Source organism: Triplophysa rosa, linkage group LG11 (assembly GCF_024868665.1).
Source record: "Triplophysa rosa linkage group LG11, Trosa_1v2, whole genome shotgun sequence".
Taxonomy (NCBI): Eukaryota; Metazoa; Chordata; class Actinopteri; order Cypriniformes; family Nemacheilidae; genus Triplophysa; species Triplophysa rosa.
In genome coordinates, this window is record NC_079900.1 from 21540960 (window position 1) to 21549799 (window position 8840).

The window sequence follows — 8840 nt, forward strand, 5'->3', positions numbered from 1 at the left end:
CAGATGGAAGAAACTGTTTTGCAGTATTATAAGTGTTTTGCAGTATTATTAAATGTGTCTGTAACCCTTTACAGTAAGATTCAATATAAACCCAAAATAACAATAAACATTATTTGTACATTATTTATTAATATTGCTTAATGTTTCCATAATACAATAACTGCAGTGTAAAATGTGTTAGTTATATATATATATATATATATATATATATACAGTATATATATATAAATTATAGCATATATTTACATTATGTACAAATAGCTCATGATTTCTAATGCGTTAATCTGACGTTTTAATGAAAGTAACCTTATTTCAAAGTGTGTCATTGCATAACACAGGATTATGTTTTGGCTTTGAACAGCCGTGCTCGGTGTTTATCTCTCTCGAGGAGTGATGTGACCTGTCAACAGGCTCAAATCTTGGGAAAATACGACCCAGACAAGGCTACGTTTCGGCCAAGACGTCTGCTATTAAAACACAAACCTTCAGCAAGCTGTATTCACCTCATGACTGACACAGAACATCAACCCCCACACCTGCGGCACAGTAATGCTGTGAACTGTTACTGCACCATACGTGTTTGAACCTGCAGCTGCGGTAGGAGACGGTAAGTGTTTTCGGCTATTTTGTCCTCACGGAGGGCTGTAAGCACAAGGTATACATCCTGTTTCCAAAGCGCTCAGCGGGACCACACTGACCCTTGAGGGCCACGCATGCACGGGGGTCCGCAGCACATCCTGGTCCTGAAACAACAGATCAGGCAGTCTGGGGGGGAAGAGCACCCTGTCTGTGGCCTAAACCATTGTGTCACTGTTTATCACTATGGATCTTTGCCCACCACAACATTCGCAAATGTCATTGTTCCTATATTTCGCCCACGCCTTCTTAGTAAACACGAGCAGAGGCGCAGGGAGCGTGCGTGTATGTTTGTTGAGGGGGCTGATCAGAATAACTGAACTGTTATCATCAAGTCTCTTATTTGCTATTCATAATTATCTGCCTTCATGTGTACAGTCATCTTTTGTGTACACATGCCTCTATTGTAAATGTACAGTAATGCCTACAGCTAGAGGACGGTTCGGACTGCTGAGAAGATCATTGGTGCTCCCCTGCCCACCCTCCAAGAACTGTATACATCCAGAGTGAGGAAAAGAGCTCAGAAAATCACCCTGGACCTCTCACATCCAAGCCATCATCTCTTCACAATGCTGCCATCTGGTCGGCGCTACAGAGCACTGAGCACCAAAACAACCAGACATAAAAACAGCTTCTTCCCTCAGGCCATCTACCTCTTGAACAGTTAAATGTTTTTACACACCGTGCAATTAATAACTCTGTGTAATAATAATTAAGTGCAATATTAATTATATCCTCCAGATAATACACTATCTATTTTTATACAACTTTTTCTGTAAATTATATTTCATTCATTCTGCTGTATATAGCACATACCTTGTACATACAATAGTCTATTCTTATTTTCTACTTGTACATATTTACATACACACGTAGCTTTACTCTCTATATCTTTATCTTAGGTTTATTGTATTGTATTTCTTAATTTTTTTATACCCATAGGCCCTTATTTAAATCATCTGTGTACTGTATTCTATTGTGTTATGGTCTCTGTACTGTTGTTGCTGTTTCTGTGTACTGGATGCTCCTGTCACCAAAACAAATTCCCTGTACAGTATGTGCAAACATACTTCGCAATAAAGCAGTTTCTGATTCTGATTCAGCTATATGACAAAAGCTATTCTGAATGGGCATACAATAGCACTTTGATGAAATGCATTATAAATAATTTCTTTATGGAAACTGTACATGAGCTGCAGTAGAACTGTGGATCTTTGTTAAAGATCGGATAACACACGCAGTTCCTGCCAATCTCATATTAATCTTATTTATCTTCGAAGAGTATTTCGTTTTTTTATCAAATTTATAAAGGAGAGATACAGCTGTACGATTATTTCCGAAAAAAGATGAGCTGGGAACAGGGATCCAGACTTATAAAAAACTTTCCGAAACAATTTGGAGTGCTGGGGGAGTGTATCAAGCACAGAAAGACTACGTCATACGTCCAACTCGTTTTTTAACAAGTTGACCATGTTAAGCATGAGAAGCCAGCACGTTTAACAGTGTAAAGAAGTCAGAATGCATGACATGGCATGTTACCTCCACTTAAGATCTTCAGTTGTCATTGTTACTCTTGTGGGGCAAGTCCAGCAGGGAAGAGGAGGCTTTGGCCTGAAGGCATGTGAACCAACCTGGCGAAGGGCTACAACATCAGAGAGGAGGAAGCTAGTGGTTGAGGAGGTGCATCGTCAAGAAGAGGTTTTCAGAAGTGCAAAGGCTGTCTATCTTGCTAAACAGGGGCAATGGACGCAGTGGAAAGGTGTGGAGAGAAGAAAGATCAGCTGGAGGGAACTATGGGAGATGACAAGATCAGTTTTATCATTAGAGCAACATATGACATACTCCCATCACCAAAGAATCTCCATCAATGGTATGGTGAGGATCCAACATGTGCCCTCTGCCCAACTCCAGCAACCCTCAAACACATCATGACAGGCTGCAATACCTGCCTGACGCAAGGGAGATATACCTGGCAGCACAACCAGGTCCTCAAGAGCTTGGCAGCAGCTCTGGAAAGCAAGCGGAGAGAGACTAACTCCTTGCCGCCAAGAGAAACCAACTCCCGGAAGGTAACAACAACGTTTGTCAGAGAAGGACAGAAAATACCAACACATCCTTCCACCAGGTTGTAAACAGGACACCTAAGCACAGCCCAGGACTGGAAGATGCTGGCAGACATCGGCCAGAGGCTAATTTTCCCACCTGAGATCACCTCCACCAACCTCAGGCCAGACTTGGTACATGGTCTCCTTCAATAAAGGCTGCTTACCTCATAGAGCTCACAGTTCCACGGGAGAACTCAATTGAAGAGGCCTATGAGCATAAGAAGCTGCGTTATGCAGAGCTAGCGGCAGAGGTGAAGCAGCGTGGCTGGAACATTAAGGTCTATCCAGTTGAGGTGGGTTGCAGAGGATTTGTGGCATCCTCTACCATCAGAATGCTGAAAGACCTCAGAAGCCAAGGTCAGGCCTTGCGGAAAACCATCAGAGCCATGTCAGAGGTGGATGAAAGAAGCAGCCAGTGGATTTGGCTCAAGCGTAACGACCCATGCTGGGCCACAAGTACCTCTTGAGGGTGAAACTCGGAGGTGGTTGAGCAAAGGACATAAGCTGAGGGCTGATCATCCTGCAGCGGGCCACCCCTGCGGAGGGTGTATAGTGTTTTGAAACCCCGAAACACCCAGTGATGCAAGGGCACACTACTAAAGAAGTGTCCTCTACCCAACTGCCCCAGAGTGTTAACCTGGCCAAGATTCATCTCCCGTACAACACGCGGACCTCCCTCCACCCCCACCCCTGCATCACTTGATCGTTTACCATTCACAACAAGTCTAATCGAGCAAGTGCTCACCACCTATTGGCACAAGGGACAGTGTAACATCTTGTCCTGTGTAGTATGATTCTAATAACCTCTGTCATCTGTGTATATGTGGACTGTTTTTGTGTGTTGTCCATAACTGAACACAAAATTTGGTGTTTTTAACTGAACATGTGTTTTTTTAGAGTGAACCAATAAATGTACACTATACTATTAAAACCAAAGTACTTGCAAATTTATGAAAACACATCAGAATTTAACTAAATAGTTTTTGCAACAAAAGAGACTAAATAATAAATTCCACACAACAACTTTTATCACACAACTGAGTGGTAAATAACAAGAATTTCTGAATCGTTTCATTTTTTTACCAGAACCTGTCTGAACAAAGCAATGCTGAAAAACAATGATGTAACAATTTGTCATGCTTCAGCTGTACTTTTTGAAAAAAATAAAGCTTGTTACTGGAAGGGTAGTCTCAGCCTCAGACATCACGCCCATGGACCGTTGGCTAAACCTCTGATGCGTAAGGCACACATTTCTGGAAACACTTCAGCACGTTCGAAGTCGTCATCTGATTGGTTGAATTTCACAGGATTTCTGCGAGACGTGCGTGTCGCGTTCTTTAACGGTCCACCTGGAAACAACACGAAACCGTCTGATCTACGGAGTAAGCTGTCGTGTTTACAACGGTTGCTATAAGAATTCATCACGATCGTTCCACGGCATAAACTTATAATCATTGTTGTTGCTGTTAACTTTTGACACATTCGTGAATGTACACCGGTCTGTTACTGCGGGGAGTGGACATTTGCACGCCTCTAAACACTTTCATGATCCTTAAAAATGTAAGGTTGCCAGTCAAACTTAAAAGATGATTTTTATCAAGACTATAGATTTCAGTTATAATATATAGCTATATGTGTAGCATGCGCTATATCATAATATTGTGAATTGTTAGCTGTAGAATAGAGACGGCAGGCTCACAATGAAGCTGTTTGCCAGGCACGCAGCAAATAACCACAGAATTCAAAGCCTCTTTGTGGCGGGCAGAGCGGGACAGGCCTGTTTCCGGCTAGCGCTGCTCTGATCTCACCAGTCAGCGAACAAAGGATGGTCTCCATGTGCACGAGGCAAACCACATCACACGCGGCTCTGGCTTCCCTTTACACTAGACAGCAACTTTCCAAATGTGCACAGTCTCTGATTTGAGCCCTTCTCACCCTGTCCTTCCTTCCTTTAAGGAACCACACAAACAGGCCGTGGCAAGCACAGGTATAAGACTGTGTCAGGTTGGCCCAACTGCTATCAATTTAAACAAAACATTGCTCATTTGGTCAAAAGGAAACTGGCATACAAAGATCCACTTGTCATCAAACTTAATCTAACTTTGAAAAGAAAAACATGTTTAGCCCTGAGAGATTAGAAAACACAATAACCAGGTTTGACACATCGAGATGTAACATGAACGAGTTCCAATGAAACACTTATGACAAAGAGGAAGTGGTTGGGATGGAGATCCCACAATTCCTTCTGAAGAGGGATCATTGCTTTCCACAACAATGACAGAGTATGGATGTCCACAAAAACCACATCCACAAGCCTGTTGTCGAGTTCAACATCAATTCTCGATGACAGTCCCTCGCACACAATAATAAGAATGCATTGCAGCCCGGCTGGAGACAGAACAATGCCAGCATTCATAAAACATGAACAACACCTCCCGAAAAGCATCAACCCGTGACGGTGACTCAAACTGAAGCAAGACTGACTCAGCTGTTGGCTTTCTGGAAGTTGTTGTGCATAATCAGGATTTGTTTTAAAGAAGGAGACCCTCCTCTACACGGGCCCGCTGATGGAAGTGATTATGAATGTCTGGGTCTAATTCAACTCCCCCAAGTCTCGGTTCTTAAAATAGTGTGATGGAGGGGATGAGCGGATGTGGCTGTTCCTGCGCTCTTATGTGGGGGCTGGGACCACACGAGCATGGCTGCATGCCCAACCACATACCCCCACACGCAACCCACCCCCCTGAGGTCATACACACATGCCATCCAGCCCTGCAAACTTTCTTAAATAATTCTTCATATCCTTACAATGTAAACAGTGGACCTGTAAAAACCAGTGGATCGATTTTTAGCAAACGAATACACTCTTAAAAGGAAAGTTGCTTTTCAGTGATGCCATAGAAGAAACATTTTTGTCTAAATGGTTCCATAAAGAAATCTTTATGGCGAAAAAAGGTTCTTCAGATTATATAAGGGTAAGAAAGAGATCTGAAACGTTCTTTGTGGAACCAAAAAATGCTTTTTCTATGGCATCACTGTGAAGAACCTTTTAAGCATCTTTATTTTTAAATGTAAAATATATATAATCCAGCCAATCAGATTGAGGATTTTAACTCTGGAAGGCTTTTGTTATTTTTGTATGCAATATTTAATTGGTTAATTATTTTGCCCCAAAAATCCAATAATACCTTAAAGTTTATTTTCATAATCACTTTTGGACATTACGGTGTATACTTAAAAAAAGAACTTACTTGTTTTAGTAAGAGACATTACATGAAAATAAATACCTTTACGCTATAATTTAGTCTGCTGCTAAAGAACACTGTTAAAGTGTTTTATAAGACATCACCCCGAGAGCCGTGATGCAGACAGCCCACCCACAGCAGAGTCAGATCAGGTAATAATCAGTGTCTTTGACACACATCCAGTCATCTCAGAAGAGGTTAACCAGACAAGACTAAATTCCCTCCACGTTATTCAAATGTTTACTTGAACCACAGACAACAAAAGTGATTCAGCAGAGAGCTCGTGTCAACCTCAAATTCTCAAAGCAGGATAGTGTGGCGAACAGATGCTTTCTCGGCTTTCCATTTGGTCATCTGTGTGGTTGGACATCACTGTTAGCAGCGAAACAATAATAATGAGGCACTGCACTAAAGATGTATTTCGTTTCGCTGAAATTCACAACTCGTGCAATGTAGATCCCTCACAGAAAATGCTAAATTAAAACCCCAAACCCTCCCTCCCCCCTGCATCATATGACAGAAAATGATAACTTCATAAAGTGTAAACACGGAGAAAGAGTGAAACACAAAGGACATCATTTAATTTGGGTGTCCTGTGACATGCGTTTGAATCCCTGGAGGGTGATTTCCGTTTGTTTGCGATCACAAGTTTAAGGCTTAAAACAGCGTTTCTGCCCTCATCCTTCTGAAAAACTTGGTGTCCTTTGCACCTACTTAACGTATCACATGCTTTACAGCACACTTCACGCTATTGTCAAAACCAGAAAAATTTTTCGTATATTATAAGAAAATGCAGATTAGAATTTATGTATTTTCTTTTTGTGCAGTGGTAAAAGATTGAGTTTGCTTTGGCAAACCATCAGGTCAAAGACAAAGCAGAACTTGATGACTGCACACTTCACCATAAGAGACCCTTGCATTTATATTTAATGCAATTGAGAGACGTTTTAGTGCACTCAATGCAAATACAACAATGTGCAAAAGTCTTAAGGATCTTACATTTTTTATTGCTTATTTATTTATTTTCGCTTTGGTCTAATATGGGCTCCTATGAGATCTGATCTCACCACTATCAAGTCCATATGTGATTACCGATAAAGAAAGCCTTTCTACAACTTGCACACAATTTTTAAAGGGATAGTTCACCCAAAAATACAAATTCTGTCATAAATCACTCAACCTTAAATTGTTCCAAATCTCTATAAATGTCTTTGTTCTGATGAACACAGCGAAAGATATTTGGAAGAAACAGTTCTTGGACCATAGGGGACTACCATAGGGGTCCAATGGGGTCTAAGAACTGTTTGGTTACAAGATTTCTTCCAAATATCTTACTCTGTGTTCAACCATACAAGGATATTTATACAGATTTGAAACAACTAGAAAGTGAGTAATTCAAGACAGATTTTTTATGGGTGAACTATCCCTTTAAGGTAGCTTTAAAAGCAGGTTGTTGTAAAAGACTTTACACAATACTGTACATCTAATGAATACATGTGTTAGCTGGAAATATACCAGCTGAGCTACAGAAAAACGTTATTAAATGAACTGTTGAAAACGTATTGTCATACAGTAGCGTAGAAATCTGACATTTTTTGAGAAAGATCTTTTTTTAATAGCTTTGAGAAACACACCAGGCAGACATTTTACTTCCCCCCCATAAGACAATACTAACTAGGTCTGTAAATGCAAAGGTTTTTATGAGTAGACTAAATTTCTCGAAATTCTCTCTTTACCACCTGGAGTTTTATTTCAATGATTTACGATTCAAACGATTAAACTAATGACATCTGATGAATATGATGTGATTCATTGTGATTTATTATTTTGGTCTTTCTATTGAAGCCTACAAAAACATACCTAAATAAGCAGAGAAAGAAATAAAAGACCTAACGTAAACAAAGGTTTCTGCCATGAACACTATAGTGAAAAGTTAACCTTGTCATAGTTTATTTTATGGAGTGCTGCAAAATGAATCAGACAAGCGGTATGAGCACGAGAGACTGTATTTGATCCATTTTTTGTGTTTATCCCCTACAGTAACCAGCTGTGCTTGGGATCCAAAGGTGTCCGGAGCTGGCGAACAGTCCCAGTGTATGAGTCCTGTCACTGACCCCACTCGGCTCTGCAAAGGCCTCCCTGTGCGTGTTTGGATTGGCTCAGTCGGATCCAAGGGAGCAGCCGTTAATCTACACGAGAATGTCTTTTTAATTATCGGAGAATTTTGAGGGAATTGCATAATGAGAGCCAAATGCAGGGTGCAGGCTGGAAAAGGGTAGAAGGGAGAAAGAAGATACAGCTCTGTGGTGAAGTCTGACCTCTGGCTGGCCCCGCGCATGTACGCCTCCAGCAGTCTGGATCCAGGTTGAGCGGGTTACTGCGAGCTGAAATCCAGAATAACATTTAGGTCGATGGAATCACATTGACCCTAACGGCGTTATCGGACGCCTGAGACCATCACTTTGCTATTCAGTGCGTTGATCCGGAGAGCACCGACCTCTGAACTCACACTGATTTGGTCACAGAACTTCATTTGAACGCAGAGGTGCACAAAAGTCCAACTATTGGTGGTTGAGACATAATAGCGGTAATTCAATAGCGCTCAGCAGTAGACGTACCGCAGCACACTGTCAAATCCACATACAACATAATACCAGACCAGCCTCATTCATCTTCATTGGATGTGTTGAGATCACGTCCATGATGCATGGCATACCGTCCGCATCCGTGGTCCCAAGACGCGAGAAAGTCTAGACAGATAGAGCGAACTGACCATGAAAGGGGCTTCGCTACAACCTAGAAAGCAAAGCACAACAGTCTTCAATTATGTGCATCTAATGGAGGACAACAGACT